The sequence below is a fragment of the Ailuropoda melanoleuca genome, chromosome 11 (genome assembly GCF_002007445.2).
Source record: "Ailuropoda melanoleuca isolate Jingjing chromosome 11, ASM200744v2, whole genome shotgun sequence".
NCBI lineage: Eukaryota > Metazoa > Chordata > Mammalia > Carnivora > Ursidae > Ailuropoda > Ailuropoda melanoleuca.
In genome coordinates this window covers 63,785,218-63,810,147 of record NC_048228.1, presented here as the reverse complement: position 1 = coordinate 63,810,147, position 24,930 = coordinate 63,785,218, and the positions used below count along the sequence as shown (strand labels likewise).

The following is a 24,930-nucleotide window of genomic DNA, read 5'->3' as shown; positions in this document are numbered from 1 at the left end:
TCTTTTGCATGTTGCTATCCAGTTTTCCCAACACCATTTGTTGAAAAGACTGTCTTTTTCCTATTGGATAGTCTTTCCTGCTTTGCTGAAGATTAGGTGATCGTGTAATTGTGAGTTTATTTCTGGGTTTTCTATTCTGTTCCATTGATCTATGTGTCAATTTTTGTGCCAGTACCTATTGTACAGCTTTGTAAAATAATTTGAAGTCCAGAATTGTGATGCCTCCAGCTTTGCTTTCTTTTTCAGGGTTGCTTTGGCTATTCAGGGTCCTCTGTGGTTTCATACAAATTTTAGGATTATTTGTTCTAGTTCTGTGAAAAATGCTGAGGGATAGACATTTTAACAATATTTATTCTTCCAATCCATAAGCATGGATGTCTCCATTTCTTTGTGTCATCTTCAATTTCTTCATCAGTGTTTTATCATTTTCAGAGTATAGGCCTTTCACCTCTTTGCTTAGGTTTATTCCTAGTTATCTTGTTATTTTTGGTGTAATTGTAAATTGGATTGTTTCCTTAATTTCTCTGTGTACTGCTTCATTATTGGTGTATGAAATGCAACATATTTCTGTACCTTGATTTTGTATCCTACAACTTTAATGAATTCATAATCAGTTTTAGCAGGTTTTGGTCGAGTCTTTTGGGTTTTCTATATATATTATCATGTCACCTGCAAATAATGAAAGTTTTACTTCCTCCTTAACCAACTTGGATGTCTTTTATTTTTGTTATCTGTGTGCAATGGCTAGGATTTCTTGTACTATGTTGAATAAAAGTGGCAAGAGTGAACATCCTTGTCTTATTCCTGACCGTAGGGGGAAATCTCCCAGTTTTTCCTCATTAAGGATGTTAGCTGTGGTTTTCATATATGGCCTTTATTATGTTGAGGGATATTTCCTCTAAACCTACTTTGTGGAGGGCTTTTATCATGAATGGGTGTACTTTGTCAATTTTTCTGTGTCTACTGAAATGATCATATGGTTCTCATTTCTCTTATTGAGGTGATGTATCATGTTGATTCTCAAATACTGAACCACCCTTGCAACCCAGGAATAAATCCCATTTGATAATGGTCAATGATTTTTTTAATGCATTGCTGGATTCTGTTTGCTAATATTTTGTTGAATATTGGCTTATATTTCTCTCTTTTGTCGTGTATTTATCTGATTTTGGTATCAGGGTAATGCTGGCCTCATTGAATGAATTTGGAAGTCTTCCTTACTTTTCTATTTTTTGGAATAGTCTTAAAAGAATAGGTATTAACTATTCCTTAAATGCTTGGTAAAATTCACTTGTAAAGCCATCTGACTGTGGACTTTTGTTTTTTGGAAGTTTTTTGATCAGTGTTTTAATTTCTTTGCTGGTTATTGGTCTGTTCAAATTCTCTATTTCTTCCCATTTCAGTTTTGGTAGGTTACATGTTTCTAGGAATTTATCCATTTCTTCTAGGCTGTTCAATTTGTTGGCATGTATTTTTTCATAATCTCTTATAATTATTTTCTGTATTGTTTGTTATTTCTCCTCTCTCATTTGTGATTTATTTGGATGCTTTCTCTTGGTTTTCTTTGATAAGTCAGGCTAGAGGTTCATAAATTTTATTGATTTTTTTCAAAGAACCATCTCCTCATTCCATTGATCTATATTTATTGTTGCTGTTTACTTTCTATATCATTTATTTCTGCCCTAATCTTTTTTTTTTTGTTTAGAATGCATCTTTTTAAAAAATTTTTTTAATTTAAATTCAATTTAGTTAACATATAGGACATTATTAGTTTCAGGGGTAGAATTTAGTGATTCATCAGTTGCATTTAACACCCAGTGCTATTTACACCAAGTGCCCTCCTTAATGCTAATCACCCAATTACCCCATTCCCCCACCCACATCCCCTCCAGCAACCCTCAGTTTGTTGCCTATAGTCATAGTTCCTTATGTCTCCTATGGTAGTCTTTATTTTCTTTCTTCTGCTGGTTTTAGGTTTTGTTTGTTGTTCTTTTTCCAGCTTCTTTAGGCATTAGGTTAGGTGGTTTATTTGAGATTTTTCTTGCTTCTTGAGGTAGGCCTGCAATGCTATAAAAATCCCCCATAGAACTAATTTGCTTGATTCCAAAGGTTTTAGACTATTATTTCATTTTCATTTGTTCCCATGTACTTTGTAATTTCTTCTTTTATTTCCTGATTGACCCATTCATTGTTTTGTAGCATGCTATTTAACCCACATGCATTTGTTGTCTTTCCAGATTAGTTCTTTTTGAAGTCTAGTTTCATAGTGTTGTGGTCAGATAAAGTTTCATGGTATGACTTCAATCTTCTGAATTTATGAAGGTTTGTTTTGTGGGTTATGTGATCTATTCTGGAGAATATTCTGTGTGCACTTGAAAAGAATGTGTATTCTGCTGTTTTAGGATGTAATGTTCTGAATATTTCTGTTAAATCCATCTGGTCCAGTGTGTCATTGAAAACCATTGTTTCCTTCTTGATTTTCTGTTTAGATGATCTGTGTCTTAGAATTTTGACTTTTTTTGTTCTCTTTAATTTCTGCTATTTTGAAACTAATCATAGAAGCTAGAAAATGCATGAGCTCTTTTCAACTCTAATGGATTTATTTTTTCATTGTGGATTTCTGTATCAACTTTTGTTTGGTTGCTTGTGCTTTTGTTAAAGAGAAGATTGGATGTCTTGGACAATGTTTGACTGGTTTTTAGATAAAGACATTTAAGGCAATTCATGGATTCTATTCTAGGCTATGGATTTACTTGCTGATTTCTTAAGAAACTGTAGGCATTGCTTTATGGAGGGGAAAGAAAAAAAAAATACTGTCCATATAGTGACATGAGTGTAGACTGAGTTTCTTTGGCTTTTACAATCTAGAATAATTTAAAAGTGTTTATAAATTTTTTGGTTAAAAAAAAGAATGGGTTTATTTGGGTCTTTTTTCAAAGATCTGCAATTGTTGTATAGATATCTCATTATTTAATTTCACCTGAGGAATGTGGGAGTTTTATGAATAGTAATTTTTTACACGAATATTTTTATTTTATTTTATTTTTTGAGTATTTATTTATAGTTAGTTAACATATAGTGTAATATTGGCTTAAAAATAGAATTCAGTGATTCATCACTAACATACAACAGCCATTTCTCAAGACAAGTGCCCTACTTAATCCCCATCACCTATTTAGCCCATTCCTCTCCCACTTCCCTTCAACCAACCCTCAGTTTATTCTCTATAGTTAAGAATCTCTTATAGTTTGCTTTCTTCTCTTTTTTCCCTTCCCCTGTGTTCATCTGTTTTGTAAATTCAATATGAGTGAAATCATATGGTATTTGTCTTTCTCTAACTAATTATTTCACTTAGCATAATATCCCCAGCTCTAACCATGTCCTTGCAAATGGCCAGCTTTCATTCTTTTTGATGGCCGAGTAATATTCCATTGTGTTTATATACCACATCTCCTTTATCCATTCATCAGTCAACATTAGGGCTCTTTCCATAATTTGGATAACAGTTTTACTTACCAAGAAGAAACAATAGATATTTGAAAAACGAGTCATTGCAGTACAAGTTACAAGGTTTTTATGGTAGGTCAAAGTATTAAAACAAACCAAAGGAAACACTTTCAAGATTCATTGTAATTGGAAGAATGAGTGCCACCTCAAGGAAGGCTGTAGAGAAGGAAGCCACTCTCCTTCCTACAGATTTCAACCATGAGTGTTAAGTGTCCTACAATGACTCAAGAGTACCAGACACACCTAGATAGAGTATTAAGCAGGTCTCAAGCTTAAAGAAATCCAATCACAATCATAGCACTATGGTGATACCACAAGGCACTTTTCACATTCCTACTTTCATTCACTCAGATGTAACTTTCCAGTTATATAACATAAAATTCATATATTTAAAATGATTTCTCATACTTTGGCTATTGCTGATAATGCTGCTATAAAAATCAGGGTGCAAGTACCCATTTGAATTAGTATTTTTGCATCCTTTGGATAAATACTTACTAGTGCAATTGCTGGGTCATAGGGTAGTTCTGTGTTTAACTTTTAGAGGAGCCTCCATACTATTTTCCACAGTAGTGCACCAGTTTGTATTCCCACCAACAGTGTAAGAGGATTCCCTTTTCTCAGCAACCTCACCAACAACTGTTGTTTCCTGTGTTGTTAATTTTAGCCATTCTGATAGGTGTGAGGTGATATCTCATTGTAGTGTTGATTTATATTTCCCTGGTGACAAGTGATGTTGAACATCTCCTCATGTGTCTGTTAGCCATCTGTAAGTCTTGTTTGGAAAAAGTTCTATTCATATTGTCTGCCCATATTTTAACTGGATTATTTGTTTTTTGGGTGTTGAGTTTTTTAAGTCTTCATATATTTTGGAAACTAACCCTTTATCAGATACATCATTTGCAACTGTCTTCTCCCATTCCATAGGTTGCCTTTTAGTTTTGTTTTCTTCACTGTGCAGAAGCTTTCTGTTCTGCTGAAGTCCCAACAGTCTATTTTTTGCTTTTGTTTCCCTTGCCTGAGGTGACATATCTAGTAAGAAATTAATAAGGCCGATGTCAAAGAAGTTACTGCCTGTGTTCTCCTCTAGGATTTTGATGGTTCCCTGTCTCACATTTAGATCTTTAATCCATTTTGAGTTTATTTTTGTGTATGGTATAGGAAAGTGGTCCAATTTCATTCTTTTGCATGTTGCTGTCCAGTTACCTCTGGACTAATGAATGGATAAAGAAGATGCAGTATATAATCATATATACTGCACACACAGACACTCAACGGAATATTATTCAGCTATAAAAAAGAATGAAACCTTGCCATTTACAAGAACATGGATGGAGCTAGAGTATTATGCTAAGTGAAAGAAGCCAGTCAGAGACAGACAAATACCATATGATTTCACTCATATGTGGAATTTAAGAAACAAAACAAATGATCACAGGGTGGGGGAGAGGCAAACCCAGAAACAGACCCTTAACTATAGAGAACAAACTGATGGTTACCAGAGGAGAGGTGGATAGGGAGTGAGTTAAACAGGTGATGGGGATTAAGGAGTGCACTTGTGATGAGCATCAGGTATTGTATATAAGTGTTGAATCACTAAACAGTACACTTGAAACTATTATTACACTGTACAAATACTTGAATTTAAATAAAAACTCAAAAAACTAAAAATTTAAAAATGAAACTTTTATTAACCAAACAATTGTTTCTCTATTAATATAGCATCAATTTACTTTAAACAATGTATTATAGGGAAAATAAGACATTTTTAGAATTTTAGACAAATTATTGACATAGTTTTTTTTTTAAAAGATTTTATTTATTCATTTGACAGAGACAGCCAGCGAGAGAGAGAACACAAGCAGGGGGAGTGAGAGAAGAAGAAGCAGGCTCCTAGTGGAGGAGCCTGATGTGGGGCTCGATTCCAAAACGCTGGGATCACTCCCTGAGCCAACGCTTAACGACTGTGCCATCCAGGCGCCCCGACATAGGTTTTTTTTATCTTAAAAAATCCTGTATGAAAATAGATTTGTGCTTTCCCCCCAGATGTTAGGTCAAGAGAGAGGTTATTGCTCTTGGCCTATAATGTTTTGGTAGATGAGGGAAATCACATGGTACATGCAGAGAAAGCCTACTTTTCAATGATTTATATAAATAAAATTCACCAATAATGATTTTAATGAAACTCATATCTGGCTGAATAACAGTAGCAATGGAGTGAACTCAGCCTGTCCTTAACTTTGTCAGTTCAATGAGGTGTTAATATTATGGTCAATGGGAGCGTGGCCATATTAGATACAGGCAGCTTCTTTCTTTAGTTCTGCTTTTTGAAATAGTAATAGTCAGCAATGCATTTACATGTAAAGTCTTTCAATGTCATATAATTTAATGAAACCAGCACTTCTCCACATTCACAGGATGCAATGTAATTGCCTTTTGGGAAGAAAGAGAGAAGATAATTCCATATATCAAACTTTAAAAACTAGTGTTTCTGACTTTAATGGAAACAAAATGCTCCTTTTTCTCCCTTGCATCGGGCTTTCTAAAATTTTACTTTTATTTCAAATCCAACCTGAGATAATTTCACTCTAAGTAATTTCAAAATTGTTGAAAACAAATATTATTCTCCTTCACAAAGTTTGTTTGGTTTTTTTTTTTTTTAAGATTTTATTTATTTATTCAACAGAGATAGAGACAGCTAGTGAGAGAGGGAACACAAGCAGGGGGAGTGGGAGAGGAAGAAGCAGGCTCCCAGCGGAGGAGCCTGATGTGGGGCTCGATCCCATAACGTCAGGATCACGCCCTGAGCCGAAGGCAGTTGCTTAACCGCTGTGCCACCCAGGCGCCCCCAAAGTTTGTTTTCTATAACAGATCAAAAAGAAAAATTAAACAATAAAACAGTAGATACAATAAAAATCTTGTTTGATAAGGTCAGTACAATCATCTAAATACCTACATTAAACGGCACTAATAATTCAAACTAAAATAATTTGCCTTATTAAATTGTACTATTTTAAACTAATGAAACTGAGACCAATACTCTAAAGCTTTCAAATCCAGTAAACTGTCCAAGCATTTCATCCACAAATGCACAGCAAACATTAATTGTCAATTATCAAAATGATTTTTAATGCATAGATTCCATGTCAACATATTCAAAATCTAACTTAAAATCTTTCTTTGCAACATGCTCATCCTTCTATATTGCCATTTTGAATGAACCATTTAATCACTTAACCCACAAATTCAGGAGACCCCCAAGACCTCCCTCCTTTCTTTCTCCTACCTCGTCTCATAGGTTATTGAATCCTATCGATTTTACTATGTTAGTGTCTCTAACTATGAACCCCGGCTTAACTACTAAGGACTTAAGTCAGATTTTCATCATCTCCCACCTGAACCAAAGTAAGCTCCACTCTTGTCTCTGATCCATATCTTCAAGAGCTAGAATATAAATATGACCATATTACTCCTGTTTGTTTCTTTTTAATGTTAGTGGATTCCACTGTGTCAGAGCTTATTAGACTATCATAAGATATGCACAAAAATTCCTCCCTTGCCTAATTTGTCTGTTACATAAATATAGTCTACATTTCAATTAAGACCAAAACTCTTCAGTTCCCTTCACTGTCTAATATATTTCTAGTTTTGCACATGCTGTTCTGCCTCCTGAAATACTTTTCTTTCCTCACCAACCTCCCAATCTCACTCTGCTCCCATCTGGAAAAAAACCTACTCCTATTTTATGATCCATATAAAGCATTTCTTCTTTGAGAAGATACCTTATGCATTCAAGTTGATGACTTGTGATTTCTGTCAATATTCTATTTTGGAAATACTTGAAAAATTGCATTTATCACATTTTATTCCAATGATTTACTTACATCACTATCTTCATCCCTTGACTGTGTGCCCTTGAGAACAAATAGTGTTCCATATTTATCTTTTTATCCCTAGCACTTTTCACAGTGTCTGACACATATTATGACTCAATAAATGTTTGTTGAGTTTAATTGGCATAAAATAAATCAAAGAATATGTACTTATGTAAAGCTCTACCACTTATACAAAATTTTGTGAGGCTGTGTATCATACTCAGGAGGAATATAAGCTTTGAGATGTCTGTTAATACAGTCAAGTTTTATTACATTTTTTCTTTTTTTTTAAAGATTCAAACTCTCAGCCTTAGTTTTCAGTTTGTTAAGGGTTTAGCCATACTTCCTCATACAAATTATGGCTTTTTTACTGAGTCACGTCTTTAATGTACTTTGAAGAGTGATAATGAACTTTTACTTAAACAAAAGTGATCTTCGCTTTATATGGGGTTTAGTCTGCTTCTGATGTTTAATTATTTTTTTGTGTTTGCTCCATGGATTGGAAGGAATGTATGAATCATCAAAACTCACAGGAGCTGATGGAAACTAGAAAGAGAGAGAAGGCATTCTAATGAAAAAATAATTCACATTGAAATAAAATTGCAGAAGGTGGGAGGAATAGCACAACTTGCTTCTGGGATGTTGCATCATCCAATACAAATAGAAATCCTCTTAAAAGATATTTTGAAAAAGATTTTTATTCCTTTCAGGCTAGAGACTCCATTCTAATTGAAAATATAATACATGCTAACTGAAAAAGTCCTCCACAAGACATTCAAGTACTATTTTAATCTGGGAAACTCAATTTTCTTTCTATTCTTTTATATATTAACCTATATAACTTTTCTATTTTATACTATATATACTATATATATACACATACATTTACTTACACTATATGTATATAGTATATATACTATATATATACATATTTTTAAATATACTATTCTATTATATATGTATACATATATATAATACCTTTATGACATTTTTAATTATGCAAGCTTATGAGTTTTATCTACGTGTATCTGTCGGTATTTGTGTGGATGTATCTCAGGATAACTTGTAATTCTCATTAAAAATAAAACAAAAGTTAAACCTTATGAGAATTTCAAAAGTGAAATCAGTTCAATACTATGCAAATAATTACATAAAAATTGAGAATTTTCAAATAGGCTATGCTATTTTCTAAACTTACTAATTACACAGACATTTGTATTGAGTATCATATATAAAATCATATGTATATATTAATATATACATAAATCATACAGAAGACAATGCTGGCAATATTGAGACTTATAATCTATGGAATGAAACAAATATAAATAAGTCATCAACAATAATAAGCATATTAAGTAATAATTTTAAACAATAAAATTATATATTTGGGGTATTTTAAAAATGAGACCTAGACAACAAAAGGTATAAGCAAATGTAGAAGAAGCCCTTAGTACTAGAAGACAAGAGTGGTGGAAATGCACAAGCAAAGAAACAGATTCAAAGAGGACTTGATTAATAATTACGACCAAGTCACTGGAGTATGAAACAACAGATAGCAACTTTTAAAGGAATGGCAACTTGAAAGGATTGTAACAACTGCTGTGGTGTCCTTTTCTATCTAAAACAGAATAAGCACTATTCTACCGTAGGAGGTTTTTCTGAGATTCTGAAATAGTCTCTTGCGTTTCTTGTGTTTTCAGAGGAACATAAAAATATCTATTAGTGGGCACAAAAAAAAAAAAAAAGAAACATACCTACACCCTTAGGAAATTATAAAAATGCAATTAACTTGACACTAAGTGATAAATCTATAATTTATCTTATGGGATTGTCCACAATTGATCAGTCTTCAAGGTGATATTATGACATTTACAAATAGTATCAAATTTCTTCAATCTATGGGACATCCTTAATAAACTGCCCATCAATTTCATTTGGGTATAATTGACACAGTCAAATGCAAATGTTTTGGGTTTACAATTTGATGTATTTGACAAATATGCATAATCAAGTCCTACCATCATAAGATATAGAACATATTCATTACCCCCCAAAATTCCCTTATTTTTCCTTCATGATAACTGTCATCAAATTTGTCCTAGCCAAGTACTTAACTTTCTGTCATATTACATTAACTTTGTCTGTTCTAGAATTTCATATAAATAGAATACAATATACACTCTTTTTCCCAAATCTCCAATCTCTCCAAAAGTGGCAACTGTTAGTACTTTTTTAGGTAATCTGTACCCCCAATGTGGGGCTTGCATTCATAACACCAAGATTGAGAGTTACATGCTCTCCTAACGAAGTCAGTCAAGCACCCCTGTAACTGTTAGTACTTTCTTAAATATGGGTCCAAAGGGGAAAAAAAGGAAAAGATACATACCCTTTTTAAAAATTATACACAAATAGTTTCACATTGTTCTGAACTTTGCTTATTCCACTAAACAGTGTATCTAGGAGATCTTTCTCTATTCTAATGACTGCAGTTTTTTGACACATAATTATTTACTAGCTCCTATTTATGAGATGTTGTGGTTGTATCTGGCTTTTTTTTTTTTAATTTTACATATAAGTGAGAACATACACTATTTGTCTTTCTCTGACTTATTTTGCTTAGCATAATGCCTTGAAGGTCCATTCATATTGCTGCAAATATCAGAATTTCCTTCTTTTTTATGGCTGGGTAATTACCACTGTAATTATTAAGTAGATAGATAGGTAGATAGATAGATAGATAGATAGATAGATAGATAGATAGATAGATATAGATAGATTTAGATAGATAGATCATATGGTAGTTCTCTTTTTAATTTTTTGAGAAATCACCATACTGCTTTCAATAGTGGCTGGACCAATTTACATTTCTACGTCCATTTCTCTAAGTCACTAGCAAGAAGTTGTTCACTATAGCTGAAGGACCAATTAGGTGATTCACTTCTTTCTGATCTTGCTGGTGTGACTTGTTACTCTTTTTTGCCATTAATTTAAGTCAGACTGTCTCAAACATATTTAAGAGAATCAAGGCCTACAAAAACTAAGTATTTCTCCCAAACATAACATACAGTTAGTAAAATAATAGACATATGAGAGTATTTATAGAAAATATATAAAAATTAAGGCTTAAATCTTGCAAAGATCCTGGGTGACATGAAATAGTCTAGCCAGAAAATTATCTATTTTAATGAAATTTATAAAACTATCATTTGGTTTAATAAGTTTTCTCTTTTTATTCATATTGTTATTTTATTATTTCTTTCCTTCTATGTACTTTGCATTTATTTTTTTCTTTTTATCCTGCCTTTCCAAGGTAAAACTTAAGTCATTGATATGATTTGGTATCATTAGATATTTTGTCCAGTATTTAATTTTTAAACTTTGTATATTTACTTTTTAAATTATATGTTATACACAGATACATACACACTGTTACCCCTGACGTACTGCTTTCAGTGAAACCAACAAATTTTGATGTTTAATTTTCAATAAAAAATATTTTATAATTACCATTGTGATTTGTTCTTTGGCCCATGGGCTATGTATAATTATTATTTAACTGATGATTATTTGGATATTTTGGGCTACTTACTCCTCAGTGGTCAGAGAATATAAACTATTTGATTTTAATTCTTTGAAATTTTTTGAAATATTTTTACAGCCTAAAATATGATCTATATAGATTAATATTCCATGTGTATTTAAAGTCTGTCTACTTGAAATAGGAATTCGACTTTCATCTATAATTGTGCATATTATCTCCTTTCAGTTCTATTAGTAATTGATTTATATGCTATGAAACTCTTAAGAAGTATATACTTATTTACATATTTAAGTATATTTTGTCTTACAGATGAATTATCCCTTTTATAATCATAAATGGCTCTCTTTACAAATACATTTTGTCCTGAAGAATGCATGGTCCAATATTAGTATAGCCCCTCCAGTCTTTTTAGGATCATTTTTAACACCCTATACTTTTTTTCAATTTTTACCTAGTTACATATTTATATTTAATGTGTGTGTCTTCTAGACAGAATGTTGCTCGATCTGACCTTTTTATCCAATTTGAACATCTACTCTTTATTTGGAGTGTTTAGACCATTTAAATTTTATTTGTCTCTAGTTTTGGGTTCAAGTCTACCATCTGGCTATTCCTTATTTTCCCTATCCATTCTTTGTTCTTTTTCTTTTCCTAACATTGTTTGGATTGAGTAATTTTAGTGTTCCATTTTAGAGTTGCTTACTATATCTCTTTCATTTTTTTATAGTGATTTTCTTCAAGGGATCAGCAAGATGCATCTTTAACTTAGCAGAATCTGTTTTAATACTGCTACGCCTGTATTCCTCAGTTTTCACCTGCTGTCTTGTGTTGTCACTTCTACTTATGTTGCAAATCACATGTTGTTTTAATTTCTTTAAGTAGTCAATTACCATTTGAAAATAACAAAAATTACAAAAATTCCTCTTAAATCTTTTCTTGTATTTTTTTATTTAGTACTCTTTATTCCTTTGTATAATTAATTTTCCACCTGTATTTTTTTTTCATTCACCTAGAGAACTATCTTTATTATTTCTTATAGCAGAAGTGGCTAATGATGAATTTTAACAGCTTTCTTTTTTTCCAAAAATAATTTTTATTTCATCTCTTTTTCCAAAGATTATTTGGCCAGATAAAGAATTTCAGGTTAAATGTTGTTTTTTGGTTTATATCCTTGTTTCTACTCTTTAAAGATACAATTCTGTTTTCTTCTGTCTTTGAATAGCTCTGAGAAGTCTGTGAGATTTATCTTTCATTTCCAGGATTATGTAAATCTAACTCTAAATTCTTTTAAGACTTTTTCTATTACTGGTTTTCCATAATTCAAATATATTGTGCCTTGCTGTTTGTCTTATTTCAGTTTCAATGAGCTTCTTGGTTTTCGGCATATTGTTTTTCATTAAACTTGCAAAAAATTTGAACAGTATTGAGGTTGCTTTTGTTGCTGTTTTCTGTACCCCATCCCCCTACTCCTTTCTTCTCTCCTTCAAGGTCTCCAATTACATAATTACTCAATTTATTGCCTGATTTTTTTTTCCATGAGACTGAAGATCTTTAATTTTCTTTTTTTCTTTGAGCCTCAGTTTGGATCTTTTCCAATTCTGTATTTTTAAGTTCACTTATATTATCATATACATTATTTAATATGCTGTGGAGCTGCAATGACTTTATTTCGTATATTCGATATGACCTACCAGATTCCATAAAACATACTTGCATAAGGCTTTATTTAAAGGCAAATGATATGGTGCATGAATAGAGAGTAAAGGAAAGTATTGGGGAACTAAGAGACATCAATATGCATGCACCCAAAGGGCTGGACTGGAGCAGGCTAGACTGTCTTCAGCCTGTGGCATTATCTATATCAATATCTATTATAGGAATCTTAGCTTTGGAAGAGCTCAAAGCAAAAATTTTCAGAAGGTACATTTATGTTCTCTTGGCCTTCTGATCAAGCCAGTCTTTCCAAGCTTAAGGTTAGACTGTATTAATCTCATTTTTTATTTTCTGTATTTTATGATACCTTGATACCTTGGTGGGTCTAGTTGTCTGTGAAGAAACTGCCCATCCAAAGGCCAGCTAATTCTCAAGATATCAATTTCCTGTGGCCAGGTCTTTCATAGGCAAACCAACCAATCCTGAGTTTTTATCATTATCTTCAACCGCCTCCTTTATCCAACTTTTACACACCACACCAATACTTCCCCTGCCCTGAGCCAACCCAGGGCCAGGAACCAGAACACTAGAGACCACCACTTAGCCCAGAACCCACAGATATTATTCAGATTAGCTAATCCTAAACTATTTTCCTGCCCTGCCTTGCCTTGCCTTACGTTTCCTGTGGAAAACACAATAATAAAGTTCTGGGTCATGCTTTCTCTCTTGTTCCCTCTGCCTTGTGATCACCTGTTGTGCTTCCTCATGCAGTCAGTCCTCCATAGCATGGTGTCCTCCCTTCTTTGGAGAACTATAAATCATAAATTCTTCTTTCAGTGGCATTCACCCATGTTACCACTTGGTTGTCCCCATAAGTTAAAACTCCATGGGTACAACTGGAACATAGGCCAGTTGCAAACATTAGTGAAGAAACTGACCTTTGAGGTCACCAGGGCGATTTGGCTTCTTATGCAGCACATCATAAATTCCTTTGTCCTTACCTTGAATGAGAATAACCAGACATCTAGACATGTCCAAAGATAAAGACAGAGTTTTTCCTATTAAGATAATCAACATTATCTCTACAATTCAAGCCTGACTCTTGGTCAATACTCTGTCATTTTCATTAGCACAGAACTACTTCTTTTCCGTCATCTTTTGCACAATTTATACAATATGAAAAGCAAAAGGATACTAAAGAAAATAATTTCACATCATCAAATGAGGTGCATATATTGCTTTAAAGAAACATTTCAATGCACCAGTACAATTTTTTCCATAATCATATAAAAGCTTGACAATTTTTATTATAATTTTTTAATTTTATGAAAGGTATCAATTAATCATTATATTCAATTAATTTATTATTAACTAATTCTAGGTCTTCTACTGCCCAATAAGCTTCTATTGAAAAACTTTATGTGAAGGCTTTAATTCAATTCTCTAATATACTTGATCATTGATATCAGTATTAATAGTTTTACCAAAATCAAATTTATACCATCAGTTACAACAGTATTATACCAAATAGTAGTTAGAATAGGAGTAAGACTGAGAATATTACAAAATAAGAATTATAATAGGATATTCTGTGCCTTCTTTTCTCCCATTCAACCTTCCTTATTTAAACCAATATCTTCACTTCAAACTCTGAATTTCATTTTAATATCGTATCAGATATACTAATTGTTATTTCAGATAAGGGCCATAATTTCTTCCCACTTGACCACATACTATGATACTCAATAACATTAAATGGACAATGGGAATATTTTACCATAAGAGAAATCTATGATTATGTGGCCACAGGAAGACATTTCCTTTTATTTCCAGTAAAAGAAAGATGTTAAATATGTTTACACCTTAGAGAAAATGTCAAAATATTTTCTTAGCTCATTTTTTATGTATTTGCTCTCTTAGTTGCTAAGAGATTTTAAAGTTTCAACTTTCCATATGAATCATTTTCTTCTATTGTTCACCATATTGCTTTACATAAGAAAATCTTCATATGCTTGATTATCATTTTTCTTATTAAAATTTTAGTTTTCCATTCTTTTTGGAATCTAATATTTCTCATTTTGTTTGCATTAAAGGTAATTTTTTGAACCAATTTAATGGTTTCTAGAGAAACATGACTCTTAATATGTTCTCATAATTATAGCGCAGTTTGGGTATTTTAACTTTCATAATGATATTATTTAGGAGCTCTAAGTTTGCTATAATAGTTTTCTCATCTGTGATAGAGAAAAGGGAATATGGTTTCTAATAGCTCAATCGGTTCATCCTCTTATCTAATCAACATTTATTAAAGACATACCATATAAGAATGATTCAGTAGATATGAATGTTCAAAGATTAAAGATTTGGTCTGTATTCATTTAGCTCACACAGTAATCCAAACTGTTTCATGTAGGTTATTACCCTGATTCATTCTTCTTACACTTTACCAAAGATATTGATAAATGCCTGAAGAAAACATATTTCTACCTCAGGGAATAAATTAATAAAAAAATGTTGTAAACTTGTTATAGTAAGGATTTCAAGAATAGCATATACTATCTTTTTTTGAAGCTGTAATTTATAAGCTTCAATTTTTAAGCCAAAGTTTATTCACCTGTGTCTTTCTGCTTCTTATAAGATGTCCAATGATCACTGGATTTTTCCTAATTGGTAAAATTTCCAACCCATGCAATTATCTGTGTAAACGTTGTAGCACAAGGTTAGAACATCTGAATACTAATAATTTCTACAATAAAAAATAAATCTGTAAATATCAGCAATGCATTTCTAAATGTTCTCCACAGTAATTCTTCCACAAGATATACATTTAAGAAAAAAGCAATTATGGTACTGAAATGGCTTTGACAACATGGAGATAAGGTATTAAAATATCACAAACTACAAGGACATATCTTAGCCTTGCATACCTGTCACAAATGGATCCCTTAAATGAAAAAGAGATTGAAATGAATTTATTTATGCAGTTTGGCTAGTCAAGTAGATATAATTACTAGTCTTAATAGAATCAGTTTCTTTACATTCAGCTTATTAATGATTACTGTATGAATAATCGTTTCCATTATCCAAACGCAAATAATCTAATAAAAACTATATAACCTACCTTATGAACGCAAAAGTCATTTTGAACAATTTTAATGGGATTATATATTTTAATAGATAGAAATAAAATGTTTTGTACCCTAACAATACTTTAATTTTTTTCTCTTTATCAGTTAGGTAAATGGTATCAGTATTTTTCTTCAAAATTTCAACACTAGATTTCTGATTTCAGCTGTAATATGTAAAAGGCTCTAAAGTTATCAAGCCCATCCTTACAACAAGATTAATTAGACAAACTGAAATTCAACAAATTTTCTCGGACTACTCAGAGAACTGAGTTGATAGCACTGGAAACCCCCCTCAAATTCTAAAGGGAGAGGCAAATCTAGAGATTCACAGAAGAGATCTGGTTAGTTGAAACAGAAGCTACTGGAGCCACAAACTAACACAAATACTTATATAGTAATTTTCACAAGTTGATGGAGATTTAGTATGGACTAGTGTATGAGGGAGAAAACCCTGGGGGGATACAATCCCCCATACTTTGTGGGCTTTACCTCCAACAGATTCATTGGTTTTACTTTCATGGGTTTTACTTCCAGTAATCCTACAAGCATAAGATGGTAAAAAGCAAAGAAAGATTCTTGCTCCCTCAGCCCTCATGGCCCTGGCTGGAAGAGGAGAAAAGTATTATTGTGATATAAGCAAAACATTCTTGAAAGCAAAGTCTTACTCTCCAGGAGAATGGATTTCACCACAGATTTTCCCACCTCATGAAATCTATTTCTTCCACTCTAGACAGCTCAAGATATCCTGTCTCAAATAAGAAACTCTTAAAAGCTCAAAAATAAGACAAAAAACCCAACCACTTATTTGTACCAAAAAAAAAAAAGTAAAAACCTCAACACATGCCTCACCAAGGAGGATACACAGAAAGATAACATGCATATGAAAATATGTCCGACATTATTTTTATGAGAGAATTGTATAAGAGTCAGATACTAATATAATAAAACTTAGAATAGTTAAGATAAAATTTTAAAATTATATTGCCAAGTGCTGGCTAAACTGTACAAGAACAGGAACACTTATTCTTTTCTGGTGTAAATAAAAAACAGTAGTGACACTCTATAAAGCAACTTGGCAACTCTTTAGAAAAATAAATATAATATTACCCTATAATCCAGCAACCATGCTTTTGGGTATAACCCAACAGATTTGAAACCTTGGATACACAAACTGTCACATGGATATCTATGATGGTTTTACCACCCAAAACCAAAGGTATCAAGATGAAGGGCGCTGGGTCAGACCTCCCTAAGATGGTCCACTTTGGCATAAAGATTATTTGGAGTTAAAAAGCAATCAGAACCCAGCAGATTCGGGGGGGGGGGCGGAAAAAGCTGTTTACCTTTACACTCAACTGCTTAAAAATAATTTTAGAAACTGTTCCTGGGAGAGAGCTATTACCACAGATAACTACATTATTATATAAACTAGGTATGATAGACTGGGAGGAACCTAGTGAGATCTGTTTGATAAAATTCGTCTATGCCCAATTGTTTCTGAGTGGCCCAGTGAACACTTGTTTACCAAGCATTTACCCTTCTTCATCTTTGTGTGAATTGCAGTCCATTCCTTTGAAGTCTCAAACCCCTACCTTCTTCTCCTTAATTCAGGATGACGTATATATCCTATTTTGCCCATCTTTAAACTATCCATGCCTGTGTCTGGGATGCCTGGGTGGCTTGGTAGGTTAAGTCTCTGCCTTTGGCTCAAGTCATGATTTCAAGGTCCTGGGATTGAGTCCTGCATTGGGCTCTTTGCTCAGCAGGGAGCCTGCTTCTCCCTCTGCCTGCTGCTCCCCTTGCTTGTATTCTCTCTCACAATAAATAAAATCTTTTAAAAAATTATTAAAAAAATTTCCATGTCTGTATGAATTCCCCATATGTGCAAAATTAAATTTCATTTTCTTCTGTTAATCTGTCCCATGTCAATTTGATTCTTAGTCTGGCTTAAAGGGGACAAGAAATTCTTCTTATCCAGCAACTTTCAATAGTTGAAAGAATAAATAATATTCTATCATGTAGGATGTACATCTAAATGATGGAATAGTATTAAATGATTAAAAAATGAGCTATCAATTCACAAAGAGACATGAATGAGTCTTAAGTGCATATTGTTATAAGAAAGAAGCCAGTGTGAAAATGCTATATATTGTATGATTTCAATTATATGAGATTCTAGATAAATCAAAACCACAGAAATAGTAGTTACATAAGAAGTCACTAGTAGTTCAAAGGAGAAGAGTGGGTTATTTGGGTACAAAGGGATTTTCTTCTATGGTAGTAAATCTATTCTGTATGGGATGCTATAATAGTTGATATATTTCATTATAAATTTCTCAAGCTCAAAGAACTCCACAGCACAAAGGGTGAACCTTTGTGTATACCGAATTAAAAAAAAAAAAAAAATCAGGGAGGAGTTGAGGATCTCAGTAGGAAATTCAGTATGTGATAAAATGTTCTTTTACAAATGTATGATACAATATGTAGGGCCCAAGGCCAGGCCAACCCAAGATGGGCTACTTTGGCATGAAGATTACTTTGAGTTAAAAGCAATCAAAACCCAGAAAATTCAGGAAAGGCTCTTTACCTGCCCTTTAACTGCCTAAATTTACACTGGAAATGAGTGTCTGTAGCAGAGGGCTATTAACTGAGATTCCACTTTACTTAGAAACTTGTCTGCACAACAAGACAACATTTACTTTTTAAACCTCTCTCACTTTCTTGTTAATCATCTTCCTCTCCTTTGTATCCTCAAACCCTGCCCCTCTCCTTAGCTCAAGATGTCATATAAGCCTCATGTTGCCTGAATATCTTTGGAATTTCACATCTGTGTGGATTCCCCATATGAACAATATTAAATTTTATTTTCTCCTATTAATCGTTTCATGTAAATTTGATTAGTCCAGCTAGAGCACCTTAAAGAACAGAGAAAATTTCTTACTCACCAACTAAGAGGGGTGGCAGAAAAGCTTAAGACTTAAGTCTAAGTCACTTTGGAATGAGTTAAGTCTGTTAAGACCAAAGGCAATAAATAAGTTAATTAAGACAGTTATCATAACCACTGTACCCTAGTTGATAAATCTATTTCTCATAAGGATATAGGTTAACAATTCTGATTTGATTATACATATATTCTGTAACTGAATGTAACTGAATGATGGATGATGAAAGTCACTTTTCTCACTATTGGGGTAGTAGTTATTAATAAAAAAATAAGAAAAGGCTAGGATGATCTATGCAGAAATGAATTAGAGTTGGATATATCAATATGAATTCATTTTAGCTTGATATAGAAAAACATAGTTACATATAAAAATATTTATATAGGTGTGCACATACACAGGTTAGTACGTGCACATATATTTCCTTGTTCTGTCACCTGAGAGGGCCTAGAAGTGACAACCCTATAATAGCAACAAATACATCTAGAGCCCAGAACTTGGTTTTTAATAACATCCTCCAATAAAAGAAAGAGGACTCCTTGCAAAATGGCTGATTTTTGGATTAGAACAGGAAATAGACAAGATGAGCTTAAAATATCTTATAGTGCCAGAAAATAAGATAATACTCAAAAAACCAAATGAAAACAAAAACCTTATATTATTGTAGGTACATTAAAGGGAAGCAAAAGCCAACTGAAAGAGCTCCCAGTGCCAAAGCTGGAAAATTTGAGCAACCAAATGAATAAAGTTGCACTGGATTATAGCCCAAAGTGTAAAATAAATATACATGAATCCATACTGATGAACCATAATGAATGAATGAGTGAGCGAATGAATGAATGAGGCAGAGTAAACAAATTTCAAGTACAGAAGAAGAATTCCACATATTTTGTCCGAATTCTCTGCCCTCAAGATAGAGGAGCACAATTCTCCGCTCCTTAAATTTGGCCTGGGCATAGTGACTTTTTTTCCAAGTACAATATAAAAGGGCATGAGGGTGTTGCATGGCAGGGAAGTAACTTTGCAGTGGAGGTATCAGAAAAACACTATCTTAGTCAGGCTCAACACCAACAGTGATAGGTCATCTTGAGAGTATTTACTCTTGATATATGATGAAATGGTTAGCTCTGTAGTTTTCCTTCTAAAAACACATAACCCCAGATTAATCAAAAGGAAAACATCAGAGCAATTCCAATTGAGGGGCAGTCTATAGAAATACCTGACCAGTACTTCTCAAAACTTCAGAAACAATTAATGTTTGATGGTCAAGAAACAAAAACTCTAAAGAGATATAAGGACCAAATGTAATGTAATATCCAAAATGGAATCTTGGAACAGAAGGAAATTAGATAGAGTGAAAGAAATCCGAATAAAGTATGGGCTTTCCTTTATCAAATTGATTCATTAATTAAAAGATATAAATTACTAACATATTAATAATATGGGAAACTGGGTATGAGTTATGTGATATAGTAGAAATACTTTAAAGTTTAATTCAATTAATTTTTTAGTTGAAAAAGTGATTTTTAGAAAGTGTCACATTACATGTATTATTGACATATTCATGCCAAATGCATAAACATTTTGCTAAAAATATAGAATTTTATTTCAGCTCACTATGTCACTGATATCTAGAAGAGATAAACATAATTTTCTGCTTTAAAATGCATAGACTTTAAGAATTATATTAAAATAAGCAAAGTAAAATGAATGAAAATCGTTTGTCTTGTGTGTATTATCTATTATATATCACACTATCATAAAATTTAGTGGCTTATACAACAATGAAAATGTTTCTCATTAATTCTGTTGGTTGGCTGAGTGACGGCAGGCATCTGAATGGAGTAAGAGGACATATAAGATGGACTCAATCACACTGACAGGTGGAACTGGCTGCTATTTGGGGTGTCACATGTCTTCTCATTCTCCATTAAGCTAGTGGCCTTCCATATGCAGCCATCTCAGGGCAATGTTAAAAATACCATATGTGGGGGCTCCAAGGGGTGTCTTGAGGCCTAGACTCCAGAACTCACACGGGTATTAGTTCCAAACATTTAGCTGATCAAAGAAAATTACAAGGCTTGTCTGTTGGGTGGGAAGATCAGCACACCACCTTGCCAAGCACCATGCATACTGGGCTGGAAGGAATTTGTGGTCATGAAGCAAACTACCACACACACTGGCATTATGTATGCCAGTAATAACAGGGGGATTTTCGTTTTGAAGGGATTGTTGCTGATGTTGCCGCATTTTGATCATCATCCTCATCATCTCTATTGTCAATTCAAATGTATATTAAGATTTTTCTATGAGCAGGGCATTCTTCTAAGTACATCTTAATTAACTCATTTGAGCATAACAAGAACTCTCTAGTACTTGCTTATATTATTCTCATTGTAAACTGGTTGTAGTGTACATGTTAGAAGAAGGGTTTACTTTAATTAGTTAGTTGATTGACTGTGGTTTTACCTTATACTAGAGACATGATTGAGGGCAAATTAATCTCTCTGAGTTTTGAATTTTATACTGACAAAATAAGGTAGCAACTAAAATTTTAAGGTCACTCCCAGTTCTGAATATTTATGAATGCATTCCTATTGATCAAGTACCATGGATCATATTTGCAAATATACATATAGAAATAGATATTCTTACTTTCATGGTTCTTCCCCTTTTTGTCCTTATTGTTGAAAAAATATTTAAAATAATTCATTTCATGAAATATTGCATATGGTTGAGTTTCACATTGGGAGAAGCTGAGCTGAAAGCAGAAAGTTTCCTGTCTACCATTTTTACATTAGAATTTCCAAATTAAATAGTTTTGTGGAAAATGAGAAGGATGGTTAGAACTTTAACCATTTCAACACTACTGTCTTCTCCACCGAGTTCTATAAGTGTTTTAATGCATTATTCCCAATGAATTATTTAGATAACATCTTGTATAATATTTATATAACAAATGAACTATTATTTACTTAATATTTTAATGAACCCAGAGATTTAACAACTGTGTTTGGAAATACATTTTGTTTCATAAACCACTTCCAGGGGCGCCTGGGTGGCACAGCGGTTAAGCGTCTGCCTTCGGCTCAGGGCGTGATCCCGGCGTTGTGGGATCGAGCCACATCAGGCTCCTCTGCTATGAGCCTGCTTCTTCCTCTCCCATTCCCCCTGCTTGTGGTTCCCTCTCTCGCTGGCTGTCTCTATCTCTGTCAAATAAATAAATAAAATCTTAAAAAAAAAAAAAACCATAAACTGCTTCCAATTGGATAATTTTCTAGTTTCTTTATATATTCTTAGTTCTACAGGCAATCCTCATAATATTCCTCTATTAAAAGACTAGCCCAAGGCTCAGAGACTTTATATGACTTTTCTAGGACTACACAGCTAATGGGATTACAACTGTGAATCACAATAACCACTTTACTTATAAAAAAGATGAAGTATTTTATATTAATTTTTCAAAACAAATATTTTAAAGTACATCTCAAGTGATCACTATGCACATATATTTAAACTGCAATTGTTAGCTAGAAGAAATTTAAACAGCATCTAAGAATTTGGCAATACTTATTTATTCCAGACATTAGGACTCCAAATCCATTAACAAAAAGAATCATAAAGGGGAAGTAAATATTAATGTTGTTTGTTGTATCTTTCCAGTTTAAATGTTTCATGATCAGAAATCAGAGTTGGCTTCATTTTAAAAAGAGTATAGTGAAATCTGAAGAAAGAGTATAAAATTTATGTCTCTTTCCAGCTTTAATATTAATCATGAGTATTGAATAACCATATTTAAACATTTAAAAATTCCCTAAAAGTAAAATTTCACTATTATTATAGGCCAAATTACATAAATTATGCAATGTCTGTGGATGAAATTATTCTGTGGCTTTTCATGAAAACTGTCCTGAGGTTGGAGTAGGGATGATGAGCTATGGGGTGGAGATGAACCATGATTTGCTATGAGGTTTTAAAAGTTGAAACTGAGGGATGAGTACAGGAGACTCATTCCTCTATTTCTACTTTTGTAAGTACTTTAATATTTTTATAATGAAAGAGAATATGTTTGGTCCTTGAGCATGGCATACCTATTTAATGTCTTCACTGGAGATCAATGGAAAATTAATTTAATATCATAATTAAAACTTGAATTATATACACTGATTTATGGCTATACATTGATATTTAACCTAAATTCCTGATAATGATATAAAAATGAAATCAAGACTATCTTGACTATTGTCATTAACTCCTGAAATCTCTTATCCTCCTGGACATCTAATTCGGGTATCACTCCAGTGGAATCTATCCTCTTGGTCCATGTCTTAAGGATAAACCTGACTGTAACTCTAAGAGCCAAGAGAGTAATCTTTGACCTATGTTAAACCAATCAAATCATTCCATTCTCGGAGCCACAGGGATAAAGTCTGAGATAGGTAGTGACCTAGTTTGGGGCAATCAAAAAGGAATTGTGTGTGAGCCATCAGATCCTGTATTACATAGTGAACTGGATACTGTGATGATTTAAAACCGGGACATCTGGGTAAGAACTGAAAAGCCTGGGAGAGGATTCTGGTGACCCATTTGAGTCCTAAATAAACCTATGCCTGAAGCTATAGCCACCCTTCCATTCTTACTACATGAGGCAGTAAATTACTTTTTATGAATAAGCTCATTTGGAGAAGGGATTTTTCCCCTTACAACAGGACAAGTCCCAGCTAACATGTACATGTAAAAGAAAGAGCTATAAAAGGGTGTTCCCAATCATGAAGGTCATAACAGGAGACAACATCAGATTTAATTATGAATATTTGATGAAAATGTCTAATACATTAAAAATTTAGAAACTTTGACCTAAAATTTGTTTTTTCCTCAAAGATCTATAAATGTATACATGTTAGCCTTTAAGTCACATATATTGGATATATCTGTAGAAAAATGAATTTTGAAGAAAAAATCTTTTTTTTTTTTGTCTAAAGAATCTCTGCACTCTTGATAAAATAATATCAGAAGTGATAAGGGGAAATAGATCTATTAAATATTTTTTACAAGTGAGTCAATTGAGAAAAAGAGTTAACTTTCAGAATCAATTTTTCTGATTACTTAATGTTACCTAGTTTTTCCACTGTTGTTTGATGGATAAATGATGGTATACATGTGATTTTTAAAAAAGAATAAGCATTTCAGGTCTCATACAATAGGTTTGATGGTTATATAGCAAGTATTGCAGAGTTAATAGTGTACTAGAACCCATATCATAAAGATTTTATCACGTTTATGTTAAGAGCATTAATAGTGATAAAGGGATTATTTCGAAAATACCCATTTGTCAAAATTACCACTGGATTTCAAACTAATTAAAGCAAATGCTTATATAAATGTTATATTGAAATGAAACTATATACAGGGCTTAGACTCAAAAAAAACCCCACATTCATACTCAAATTGGTCATGAGATTTAAAGTTTTTTTAACTGAACTTTAGGGAAATAATACTTCAAATGATTTATGTACAAAAACATTTTTAAATAGTTTTTTATTTGAATATGGTTGACATAACATTGTTACATTGGTTTCAGGTGTACAACATAGAGTCAATGTCTCTGTGCATTATGCTATGCTCACAAGTGTAGTTACCATCTGTCACCATACAAAACCACTTCACTATCATTGACTAGATTTCCTATGCTGTGCCTTTTATTCTTATGACTTATTCATTACATAACTGGACACCTGTATCTCCCACTCTCCTTCACCCATTTTGTCCATCCTCCTACTCCCCTACTCTCTGATAACCATCAGTCTGGTCTTCATATTTACAGTAAAAATAATTTTTGAAATAGGTTTTCATGTGTCTCTTTCAGTTGGCCATTTCAAAGATTCAATGTAGTGTTTGTAAAACATTCAGCAATTCAGAGTTAAAGTAAAAGTTAACTAAAAAAATGAGTAAGGAAACAGGAAACTTATAATAGATGTGTGATTTAATAAAAGTAAAAATTCTAAAATATACTAAAATTTTCTTCAAAAACTTTACTCAATACTACAGAAGTATATTGAACTTAGTTAATGGTTAATATAAAAACGACCTCAGGGCGCCTGGGTGGCACCATCGTTAAGCGTCTGCCTTCCGCTCAGGGCGTGATCCCAGCGTTTTGGGATGGAGCCCCACATCAAGCTCTTCAGCTGGGAGCCTGCTTCTTCCTCTCCCACTCCCCCTGCTTGTGTTCCCTCTCTCGCTGGCTGTCTCTGTCAAATATAAATAAAATCTTTAAAATATAT

General features: G+C 32.9%; 1 pseudogene; it reads right to left on the bottom strand.

Annotated features, from left to right (window-relative positions):
* Nucleotides 1-24,930, bottom strand: part of LOC100472967 — a 105,540-nt pseudogene that overhangs the window by 54,237 nt on the left and 26,373 nt on the right.